We start from the raw sequence: 13,677 nt of genomic DNA on the forward strand, positions 1-13,677 counted from the left end.
AAAGTAATGTTGGTTTCTAACTCTAACGAAAATAAAGTTATCTCCCCGTTCACACGCCGCCATGTACCACTTGTTTAGCAGGTACATTTGCGTACCCAGTTCACCTAAGGCCTCAGGGTTGTATAGACTCTTTCCATGTTCAAATTTCTTCCAAGGATCTACTTTCGGAGCAGATGGTCCTTTAGCGAGCACTTGGGCAAGGTCCAAACCGATATCCTCGTAAAACCGAGCCAGGGCCTCAAAATCGATGTCCAGTGAGTCTAAGTTTGAACCATATTCATTACGAATGATAAGAGGGAGGACTGATTGTTGCGATTGTTGTCTGAGTTGTGCAACACCTTTCTCTGCTCTAGTCTTTTTTTGCGTTGCCTCAAATGACTTGGTGAGAGAGCGATCGTAGTTCGATTTTGGCAGGGTCTTTTGAGATTCCCATTTTTTCTGGTCCGCCTTCTTTCTTAGAAGATCTGGAGGTAGGTAGAAGTACGGTTTCTCTAGGTTCTCCTTCGCTTCTCTTCGCTTTCTTACTTTTTCGAAGAAACTGCTCACATCTTTTTGTACTGCAGCATTTAATTCCTTTTCACTTTTCTCGTAATACAGTTTTTGAAGAATAACTGGATTAGAGGAGTGTGGTAGAACCGCCTAATCTAATGCCTCCCAGGAGTGCTTGTCTTTCATTAGACACTAAGCACCCAAAGGAGAACACTAAATTACTCGGTTCCGTCGGGCACACCCCAGGGGAGAACCTAAAAATCCACATTTTTGCCCTCAGGATCACAAATGAGAGAATAAAGCTTACACCATTCTGAACCATTTCTTGCATCACTTTTAATACAACATCAGAGTATAATATTTATTAATATAACAGCGGAATGAAATCATATTATTAGAGTTTATGAACAATTTAATTGAACAGCGGAATATAAACATGTGAGCAGAATTACAGCGGAAACAAATATCTAATCATGACATGATGAAGTATTGCTACATAAACTACAACAACAGATTATGAAACTTTTATTTATTAAAAGCATTTAGTAAGAGTTATAAATAAAACTACGATCGCAGCGTAAAGGAATCATCGCTGAGCCCACCAGGAGGAATCCACACACAATAGTCAGCTTAAGTCTCCACCTTGTCACCTGCAACAGGGGGAATAAAACCTTGAGTACTCAATTGTACTCAGCAAGACTTACCCGACAGAAAGAAAGAAAAGACTCCAAGGATATGCAAGGCTATCTGGCTTATGGGTTTATTGCATTTGCAGGAAGCATTACTAAGCGTGCGTCCTTATATTCGATTTTTACTAATAGCCGCATTGGTTCATTAGCTAACCATTCTATGTAAGCACCTGTGCTACTTTCAAGCAGGTGGTAAGCAATCAGCGTTCCTTTTTCCATCATCCATCTTTCATCTTTCAGTTCTTACTACGATGCTAAACCGCAGACAAGCCGTACCGGATCGCTCGACGATTCGCAAATCAATGCCCCCAGCTAGGTACCCCAAAAACACACACCCCGCTTGTACCCCAGGCACAAGCAGGACCAACCCATCACTCTCCTGTCCTGGGTGTCTAGGTCCCCGTCCAAACTAGGACTCCAAGCCCCCGCCCCTGAGTCCCGGACTTAGTGCGGTGCAAGGACCTCCTCCACCAAAATAAAACCCTAACAGTCGGTCCGGAAAGAGCCAGATCCGCGATAAGAGAGAAATAAGTCTTCCAAGCACCCATACACAAGTATGTGCTCAGGATAATAAGTCTAGGACCTGCCTAGAGTCTTATGCAACGATCGGTCCTTAACCGACCAGACAGGGAAAAACGGTGTAACCAAGCTATGACCCGCATCCGCGGCGACACAACTTCTTACACCCACCAATACCCAAACCATATCCCTACCCGGTCACCATTTTCTTTTCCACCATTTATATTTTTCCAAGTGATGATAATCCAATAATATATCTCCTATCTCTCGCGAGTGACAGACAATCACTCGACTTCTACCAGAGTCCTGTAGCATAGCATTCTACATGATCCTGTCATACTAGTAAGACTCATAGGATAAAGATATATATGCAAGTGGGTTTCATTCAATTCCTTAAAACTTAATGCACAAATATAATTTAAACTGCAGAAAAGTAGGGGTTATGCATCGGGGCTTGCCTGGGTAAGATTTATTAAAAAGTTAGTGTCTGCATCTTCAGATCATCCACCATCAGCTAAATAACAAGCCCATTGCATCATCTCCTGGAGAGAATACCATTACACCATCTTCGCATTACCCTGGTCCCCGACCACCCCTGGGATAGAGCATAGCATAGAGCTGGTCGACCGGTGGCCAGACCCGGCCGGGGGAGGCTCCAAGGCAGCGGGACGCCAGCTGCGAGCATTGCAGAGCCAGCGCGGGGTCCGCGCGACCACACAGGACCGTAATGACCCATGGTTAGGGCAGCGGCGTGTAGGGGCATGTCTGCCCACATGCAGACATGAATGGCGACCAAGGCGCTCGTGTTCCGGCGATATGGCTACAAACCTAGGAGAGCGGAGGGGTAGAGAAGGTACTAGGCCTCACCTAGGTCCCGCTGCAATGGTTGGTTGTTGTGGTGAAGCCGTGGAGGAGGCTGGCCATGTGTGCGGTGAAGGGCGGCGGTGCACCGAACTGGCACTAGTGTGCCATTCCCAACGCCGGCGACACCACCCGCCAAACTATGATGAGCATCGACACCGGCAGGTCCAGGGTAGTCCAAGAGCGCGAGCAATCGAACTAATACCGATCGTGGAGACTTACCCCAAGCGTGCTCTACAATGGCGACGAGCTGACCGGTGGCGATGGAAATGCCAAATTGGTCGGCCATCATGCACCTCTAGTTCTGTATGTGGGTTGGGCGTTTAGATAACTTCGTGACCTAGCTACTGACGCAAAGAATTGACTCAAGACGGACCACGCATTGCGAATTTGAATGGCGCCTACCGACAGTAGCGTGAGGGCATGGCAGGGCACAGTGGACAGCAGTGCGTGACATAGGGCATGCTTTGGCTTGCTGTGGCGTGCGAGTGACAAGGCGACTGTGCTATCGGATAGCGGAGATGGGCGGCTACATGATGGGACCACCTGACCGTGTCCGGGAGCGGGCGGCTGAAATGAAATGGCGAACGTGCGGGAAGGCAATGACAAACTGTTGATGCAAAAGTGATCTGCAAACACAAAGGGCTAATACCCGAATCGATATCCAAAGCGTGCCAGTCGATTTGACCTGTTAATCGACAAGGATGAAGATACGAACACTTTGGTCCTGACAACAGCGATACGCCCGGAAGTCACGGCCAAGAGGTGCTCACGCGGAACTCGAGAATCGTCGAAGGTCGCACTGAAGCGATGCAGCTCGCCGAATCAATGAGAACTCGTAAAAAGGAAAAATATGCAAATTGACGAAGTCGCCGAAAATTAAGTAGATGCAAATAGGAATAAAAATTGGTTTTGATGTTGATTGATATATCTCTATTACATTGCCCCTTACTCCATATTTATACCCTGATCTAAAGAGACACAACCAAACACAACTAGGACACCAATCCCATATCTAAGGAAACACGTGACTCTTACATGAATCATAACCTAACAAATACAGAAAAGGAAATCAACTCCTATCTATTTCCCTGTCCGCCTCAATTACGATGGAAATCTCACTGTCCTCCTTCCCATCGGCATACTCCCTATTTCATCGGCAGTAGTCTTCAAGTCTTCCCTCATCGGCATACTCCCTGTTTCATCGGCAGTAGTCTTCAAGTCTTCCTTCATCGGCATCGACAATAACACCTCCAACCTCATCGGCAACGCCCGAGTCCAAATCAACCTTTACATCGACCATCACCAGCTATCGGCAACCATCTTTACAAACTGGCTTTCATTGGCTATCAAAGTATTCAATAACTCTCCCCTTGCCGATCAGTCCACTCCGATTATTTTGACACGTGCAAAAAACGGTGTCAACACATGCCCCCCAATTTCGGAGTATAAAACCATTAATGCTCCGAAATTTACTCCAGATAACGCTTGCCTTTGCCCGATTACCGTAACTCACTCTCCAAGCCAAAACTTGATTTGCTATCAAATCCAATCAAATCTCATCTTGATTCACGCACTTCAGTAAATATCGCACAATCACCAACCACTCTTGCCTTGATTATGGTTGAGATACCAAAACAATAACCCATCGGCAAGATCTTAACATGATAATGCTGCCATTTTCAGAATTAAAATATCATGTATCGATATCCCTTCCAAGTCATGATTACTTGTTATCAACTCATCTGTACAATCCCCTGATTATCGCGCGAACAGTTACCATATCCCTCTGAACCGCCTTGACCTATATGCGCGCGACATAGAGATAAGTCCAAAATACCCTTATTCTGGGCGGCTTATAAATAGATTTCTCCGGAACCCTCATTTTCTATCTTCAGCCTCCAATCCTTGGCATTCTCTCTCTCCGGCGGCGACTCCGACGAACAACCGCGTGACCTCAACCAACAAGAACCCTTCTCCGGCGCTAACTTCAAGTTTCCGGCTCGTACCTCCACCTTCCTCAAGACAATGGCCATCAATTTCGATGTCCCTGCAGTTCGCTCCACTTCCATTACCTTTTACTTTGATCTTTTTGCAAATTCATTCAGTTGGTGATTTTTCCTTTCTTCTGTCTTCTGGATTCCATAACCTTAGGAACTGCGCAACAAATTAATTATCCCAACCGATCAGCCGCACGTCCAATGCCTTGGACCAATGGGCAACCCAGATCCAACCGATCTGATCAACGCAGAGGTTAACAGAATCCCCTTTAGAGCCCAAAATTTCTCTCTGAATTTGTGGAAAGACACATTCCGATCTTGGCCCAAAACCACCAAAGGGTGGAAAGATTGGTATTTGAGGGTTAATAGATCGATGCAAGTATACTGGGTAGAACGAAGGTTAGACCAATGTATCAGGCTCTCTATTGCCGATATGCAGAAAAATGAATCAATGATAATTGCAGCTGCTTATTTCTGGTCAGACACGACCAATACTTTTATGTTTGGACATGGCCCAGCTACTCCTACCCTTGCCGATGTCCACATGCTTACTGGCTTGGACATCTCAACTGCCGATGAAGGCTCCATCTATGGTAGAAAGCCTGAATATAGAGTGAATACCCGCAACATCGGCGGTTGGACAGGATATATTCAAGAATACCAGAAAACCGGGACACTTAGCCAGAGGGAACATGCCACATTCCTGAATATGTGGTTAGAAAAATTTATCTTCTGTGGTCGATCAGTAGGACCAACCAATGCCTTCCTCCCTGCAGCTGAACTTTTGGCTAATGGCGTAAGGTTTCCTCTTGGCCGATACCTTCTGAGCTCCACTTATCATCTTCTTCACCAAGTGTCTCAGAAACTTTTGCTTGGCGAACCCATCGGCAACCTGGGAGGCCCGTGGTGGTTTATCAACATGTGGCTGAATGCCCATATGCACAAACGTTTGCAATGGGACTTTTTTGCTCAACAATTCCCACGAGAAATTGCTGAAGATTATGTGCTCGGGGATGATGAATCGGCAACACGCTCACCCCTCAATTTTGGTGAAGCCATAATTGTCCTTCCTGGAACAGAAGCCAACGAAGACCAAATCGGCAGATTCTTTCAAAGCTTCTACAATGGTCTTTCTCGTGATCATAGGGCCTGGGTGCCTTATATCGACGAAGAAAACAGATTCCCCCTTCTTTTCAACTTTGCCGATGACACTCTGAATCAAGATAATGAGCTCATGATGGCTATCATCACTCCCAGGGCAATTCCAGTAAACACATTCGGCAGCGGGAAAAACACCAACATTACATATGAATTTTACAACCCATCGGCAGTATCCCGCCAATTGGCTTTTGGGCAACTGCCAATCAAACTCTGCTTTGCCGATGTGATCAAACCCAGGGAAACAATCACCTACGGAACAGACTGGAACAAAGTAGTACAACTCTCTCCTGATGCCGATACTACAGATGTTGATATATCCACCTGGACACCAATATCTTTCATCACCGAGTCATACAAGCAATGGTGGCGAGAGTGGAAAGAGCAACTGTTCGCAACTTCTGCTCACACATATCGGCACATGATCGACCCTGAATATGCCATCCCTGACGACGCGGTAAGTTTCCTTTAACTCCCTTCTGCTTTTCCCTTCATTTATCAGTAACTGATTCTCTTGTAACAGGTTAACAACCCAGCACCATCGGTGAGCAAAAGTGGGAAACCCTTCAATCTCCGGCCTGTTTCCCCAACATCGCCGATCGGCTACAACGCTCCCACCTTAGCCGCTTTGACCCACCAGAAGATTCATACCAAGACCATCACTTCTAAGTCCAAATTGGCTACATCCAGGGCTACTCCATCGGCCGCTGCTACAACCTTGGTCAAAGCCTTTAAGGTAACAACCTTGTTTATTTTCACTTATGCCGATCACAAACTGTATTAACTTTAATCATCAGGGGGTAAGAGCTGCTACTGGATCGTCATCGGCAATTCCGCCGATATCAAGCACCACTTCTTTCGATAAACCCTCAGAGGTAGCTTCTTGACTTTACATTTCATCTGTTAAATATCATATCTTACACTTGTTTTGCAGCAACAATTGGGTACATCAGCAAACGTACCAGATGCCCAAGCTTCACAACCAACAAGTGTCGATGCCCCCCAGCCAATCGTTGCCGATGTCCAAGCAAAGCGCAAAGCTTTAACAGATACTGAAGCACAGCCAAAACGACAAAGGTCTATGCCGATCCCTACATCTGCCCCAATGTCATCGGTCATCATACCTCAAGAACCCACCACCGATGAAGTCATAGAGGATATCCCATCGGCAAGCTCAGCCGATCCTCCACACGACATACTCCAGGTTGCTTCCTCTAGTCAAGCACAGGAAATTGCCTTGAAACAGGTAAATCAATCAGCCTATCTGATTTTACAATACTCATACTTACCCCTAACTGATCTCCTTTTCTCTCTCTCAGGAACAAGATTCCCCGAACAGCCTATTTTCCTTTGCCATTGACATTTCTGACGATGATGGAGAGGAGACAAGTTCTTCCCTTGCACTGGGAACAATATCGGCAGAGACTAAATCCAAGTTGGAAACCCTCCTGAACTTGCTACAGCAAGGTACCGCCCAACTGGTAGATGACTCGGACCCCGCAAAAACAATTTTCAAAACAATTCGCGGCCAGGTCCCTGCCGATGTTGAAGAAGTACTCTTCCCAGCAGCTCACTTAGAAAGCCGCCAACTGCAATATCAACGGGTTGCTCAGCGCATTGCCGATAGAGCAGCTCAAGCTCAACTTAAAGAAGAGATGCTACAACTGAAACAAATCACTGATGAGAAGCACAAGGGCATCGTCAACTTGCAGACTTCGGGTGCTGCACTCAAGCAGAAAATCTTGGATCTATCGGCAAGGAAGGCAGCTCTATTGGCTGAATTGAAAGAAATCGATGCAGCCTTAACTCATGCTCACCAAGAAGAAAGCCAGCTACCCAATGCCGTCAAAGCCCTTCAGCAAGAAAGAGATATCCAAGCTCGCAAGGCTTTAGCCATGAAGAAAAAACTCAAGCCTGTGGAGGGTACTGCCGATGACGATATCAAAGAAATGGAGGAAGCCGACCAGATTCGCCTGCGTGCGATATTAGCTATCCAATCCTTGTTGAACGTGTAATCTTATTTATTGTATCGGCACTTTATGAGACATTGACATCCTTGCATAATTCTAGCCGATAGTACTGTTATCGGCACTTGTACTTTTATGCATCTATCCAGATACTAGGGTAATATTTCTTTAAATGTTTTCCATTTAACGCTCTGGGAAACACAACCCCTTCGAGGGTTTCTAAAATATATGCATTACCAGGAACAGACTGATTTATCCGATATGGACCTTCCCAATTGGGAGACCACTTTCCAAACTTTGAACTTTTAGTCCCAATCGGTAAAATCAATTTCCAGACCAGATCTCCATCGGCAAACTCTTTTACTTTCACCTTCTTGTCATACCATCTAGCTACTCTTTTCTTATTTTCTTCGATACTAACTAAAGCCCTTAACCGATGACCCGCCACATCTTCCAACTCATCCTTCATAAGAGTATTATAATCATCGGCTGTCAGCTGATTTTGAGAATGTATTCGTCTAGAGCCAACCTTAATTTCCCAAGGCAATACTGCATCGTGTCCATATACTAACTGATAAGGCGTTACTTTGGTTGCACCATGATATGACATCCGATATGACCACAAGGCTTCATTTAATACTGTATGCCACCTCCTAGGATTTTCTTCAATTTTGCGCTTAATGAGTTTGATGATCCCTTTGTTAGAAGCCTCAGCTTGACCATTAGCTTGAGCATAATATGGAGAAGAATTTAAAATTTTAATTCCCATACCTACAGCAAACTCATCAAATTCTCCTGATGTAAACATAGTGCCCTGATCGGTAGTGATAGTCTGAGGAATACCAAATCGGTAAACAATATGCTCTTTCACAAAATCAATCATATTGACCGATGTCACCTTTTTTAAAGGAATTGCCTCAACCCACTTTGTGAAATAATCGGTAGCAACCAGAATAAATTTATGTCCTTTACTCGATGGCGGATAAATCTGACCAATGAGATCAATAGCCCATCCCCGGAACGGCCATGGTTTGATTATAGGATTCATAGCCGATGCAGGCGCTCTTTGAATATTACCAAACTTTTGACACCCCTGGCATCCCTTAAAATATTTAAAACAATCTTCAAGAATAGTCGGCCAAAAGTACCCATTCCTTCTGATCATCCATTTCATCTTGAAAGCCGATTGATGTGCCCCACATACTCCTTCATGAATTTCACCCATTAAGCTTTTCGATTCATCATTGCTAACACATCTGAGTAAAACTCCATCTATAGTTCGATAATATAATTCATCATCGAGGAGCACATATTTGGTAGCTTGGAACCTTATACGTCTCTCAACCTTTCTATATGGATCCTTTAAATAATCGACAATCTCCTTCCTCCAGTCATCGGTATCAACTGCCGATGTTAGCACTTCCTGAATAGGCTGATACCCTGAAGCATGCTGAGCTAGTCGATTAGCTTCCTCATTATGCAATCGAGAGATATGTTCAAGACGAAAATCTCTAAATCCTTTCAATAATTGCAAACACCTTTCATAATACGAAATCAAAGCTTCACTTCGGCATTCATAAATTCCAGCCAATTGATTTATAACTAGCATAGAATCACCAAAGATCTCAACAACATCGGCACGTATCTCCTTCAGCAATTCTAACCCCTTTATCAAGGCTTGGTATTCAGCTTGATTATTTGTCGCTGTAGCAACAATCGGCAATGAAAACTCATACTTCTTTCCTTGAGGTGAAATTAACACAATGCCGATACCTGCTCCTTCACCACATGTGGACCCATCGAAGAAAAGTGTCCAGGGAGCAATCCCCAGAGAATCCACCGTGTTACAATGCTGAGTGACAAAATCAGCCATCACTTGCCCTTTAACTGCCTTAGTTGATTTGTAGCGTAGTTCAAATTCTGATAATGCTAAAATCCATTTGCCGATTCTACCACTTAATATCGGCATCGACAGCATATACTTGACCACATCGTCTTTGCATATGACCGTACATTCGGCAGATAACAAATAATGCCTTAATTTGACACAAGAAAAGTATAAGCACAGACACAATTTTTCGATAGCCGAATACCTCGTCTCAGCATCCACTAATCTTCTGCTCAGATAATAAATAACACGTTCTTTCCCTTCAAATTCTTGAATAAGAGCTGAACCGATAACTGCATCATCAGTTGACAAATATAACCTGAAAGGCTTCCCATGTTGAGGTGGAACTAGCACTGGAGGATTTGATAAATACTTCTTAATCTCATCAAGGGCTAATTGCTGTTCAACTCCCCATACAAATTCCTGATCAGCTTTCAATTTAAGTAGTGGGCTGAAAGCCTTGATCTTACCCGACAGATTAGATATGAATCTTCTAATGAAATTAATCTTACCGATCAAAGATTGCAATTCAGTCTTATTGGCAGGAGCAATCACCTTGTTAATTGCATCAATAGACTTCCTACTGATTTCAATGCCCCGCTGATGCACCATAAAACCCAAGAATTGTCCTGCCGATACACCAAATGCACATTTATTAGGATTCATCTTCAGTCCATGCTTCCTTGTGCACTCCAGTATCTTTCGCAGATCAGCTAAATGTGCTGTGATATCTCCAGACTTAATTACTACATCATCAATGTAGATCTCCACTAATGTGCCGATGTACTCATGAAAAATAAAGTTCATAGCCCTCTGATAAGTAGCACCGGCATTTTTCAAACCAAACATCATGACTATCCACTCGAACAACCCCACATGTCCTGAACATCTGAAAGCAGTCTTGGGAATATCTTCCTCAGCCATGAATATTTGATTGTAACCTGCATTACCATCCATGAAGCTGATAATTCGATGTCCAGCTGCAGCATCAATCAACAAATCAGCAATCGGCATTGGATAACCATCCATCGGTGTGGCTTTGTTGAGATTCCTGAAATCAATACAGACACGAAGTTTTCCATTTTTCTTATAAACAGGAACCACATTAGAGATCCACTCTGCGTATCGACATTGCCGAATAAACCTTGCTTCAATTAATTTAGTTATTTCGGCCTTAATGTCAGGAAGTACATTAGGGTTGCATCGGCGCGCTGGCTGCTGATGTGGCCGAAATCCAGATTTGATAGGTAACCGATGTTCAACTATCGATCGGTCTAATCCAGGCATCTCAGTATAATCCCAAGCAAAACAATCTTTATATTCTTTTAACAAATCTGTTATTCGCTGCTTACACTTGGAATCTAACTTAGCACTAATAAAAGTAGGTCTTGACCTATCACCATCACCGATATCTACTTCTACTAAATCATCTGCCGATGTGAACCCTTGACCTAATTTTCCATCATCGGCAAACCTATCCATTACAACTCTTCTTCAGAACCGACTGCTTGGATCGGTGGAATTTCATAATCAGCAACTCTAAGGAACTCTTTTTCCCAAGCTTCTCCTGATATGCATTTAGTTCGCTCATAAGTATCTGATTCTGCCGATGCGATGATATAAGAAGAATCACCAGGGACGACCTCAATCTTATCCCCAATCCACTGTACGAGGCATTGATGCATTGTAGAAGGAACACAACAATTAGCATGAATCCAATCCCTCCCTAGAAGCAGATTATATGCACCCTTGCCGTTGATAACAAAGAACGTCGTTGGCAAGGTTTTGCTGCCGATGGTCAATTCAACGCACACTGCCCCTTTAGCCGGTGACACATTGCCTTCAAAATCTTTCAACATCATATCGGTTTTGGTCAAGTCTTGATCTCCCTTACCAAGTTTCCGATACATCACGTAAGGCATAATATTAATCGCAGCCCCTCCATCAATAAGTACCTTAGACACAGGCTGCCCATCAACTCTGCCCTTCACAAATAAAGCCTTAAGATGCTGTCTCTCGTCATCGGTAGGTTTCTCAAAAACAGCCATCATTGGATCTAGTGTTAGCTGAGCTACTTGATCAGAGAGAACAACTTCTTCCTCATTATCAGATAGTGCCAGAAACTCCATCGGCAACATGAATACCATATTAACATCTGCCGATGGACCCTTATTTTTGTGTTTTACCTGCCACTGCTGATGACCAGGCCTTTCATTGGAGGAATTTTCCTCCTGGTATAAATCCTCCTGACGCTCACGTTGCATCCTCCTTCTCTGCGTCTTTGTCAGACCCTCTGGGCACCATCGAGGAAACTTGGTTTTCCAAACCGGCTGATAACAAGTCCTAGTTGGTTCTACACGACGTATATTAGGGTCCCTGTAGAATATTTCCTCATCGGGAACTCTTGCGTTTGCCATCTCCTCAAGCTCCTCTTGATTCCTTGGAAAATATCCAGCGCGTTTACCAAGCCTCTCATGTACACTAAGTCTGCCCCCCAGCCGATCATGCACTGATGCTCTACCTCTGATCGGCTCGTTGATAGACAAACCCTGATTACCACGTTGAAACCTCCTTTCTGAACGATTGACTCCGTAATAACCATTACACTCAGGGCAATTTTCAACAGTTGGCAATTTAATACCTTCTTCCCAGCAATGGATGAAAAACGGACATCTCCAATGATCTTTATGTCGATTCCACTCTTCCTGACGTCTCATTTCTTGCTGTTGCCGATATCGGTCATTACGTTGACGCCAACCCTCCTGCTGCCTTCGATGAGTAATCACAATGCCAGGTCGAGGAGGATTTTTGGAACTACTGCTTTCTCCTAGCAAACCCTTACTCTTTGCATCATCGGTAGTTATCCGATGTTGGGGGTCTACTGACGCAGTTTTTCTCAGCAGCCTCTGACGTCAATACCTTGGTCTTTCCTTTGGCATCCAACATATTTGCTGGAAAAGGGTGTTGATCAATTTTCATCGGCTTCTGGGTCTTGGAAGTACCAAACTTAATTCTCCCAGATTCAATAGCCGATTGTAACTGCTTGCCTGAATACCTTGCACTCATTTGTACTGTGTGAAGTTGCATTGTGCCATTTGCAGTACAAAATCCTCTTCAACTCTTCTGCCGATGGGATCACATGATTAGGTGACAGCTTAATTTGGCCCTCTTGAAGCAGAAGATCAAATATTTTATCGGCCTTGGTGATATCAAAGGTAAACTTTTCCGGCTCTTTTTGACCAAAGGGACATGATATCGGCTTTTTATTCTTAACCCACTCAGCTAAGCCGATAACTGGTTCTTCATCAGAGTCAGAATCTCCTACTTCTTCAACAAATAATACCTTTTTACTCCAGTTCTTTTTAGGTTCAAAAACCCTAGTATCTTGATCAGAGATCCTTTGCACAAGATGACTGAGGCTTTCAAACTCCTGAGAAGCATATCTGTCCTTAAGATGTGGCAATAACCCTTGGAAAGCCAAATCGGCCAGCTGCCGATCATCCAACACCAGGCTGTAGCACTTATTTTTTACATCTCGTAGCCTTTGTACAAAGCTCTCTACCGATTCATCATTACGCTGTCTCAATTTTACTAAATCGGTAAGCTTCTTTTCATGGATTCCAGCAAAGAAATACTTATGGAATTGTTTTTCTAGATCAACCCAAGTAATAATAGAATTTGGTGGCAATGAAATGAACCATGTAAATGCTGATCCAGACAAAGATGATGAAAATAATCGAACTCTTAATTCATCTCTGTTAGCTGCCTCTCCACATTGAATAATGAAGCGATTGACATGTTCCATTGTTGATGTATCATCTTGCCCAGAGAATTTAGTGAAATCCGGTACCTTGTACCGATTTGGGAGAGGAATTAAATCGTATGCAGGAGGGTATGGAGTTCGATAAGAATAAGTATTGACCTTGGGCTTTATCCCAAACTGATCCTTCACAATTTCTGCTATCTTATCGGCCCAAAAAGCATCAGCCTCCTGCTGACGAACTGGTTGAATTTCTACAGGAGGTGCCTGCTGACATCCCTCCACATATCTTTGTAGCCCACGATCTCCAGCAATCGGCATATTTGCCGTTACTTGTGGTCCATTA

This window comes from Miscanthus floridulus, chromosome 13 (genome assembly GCF_019320115.1).
Source record: "Miscanthus floridulus cultivar M001 chromosome 13, ASM1932011v1, whole genome shotgun sequence".
NCBI classification, from domain to species: domain Eukaryota; kingdom Viridiplantae; phylum Streptophyta; class Magnoliopsida; order Poales; family Poaceae; genus Miscanthus; species Miscanthus floridulus.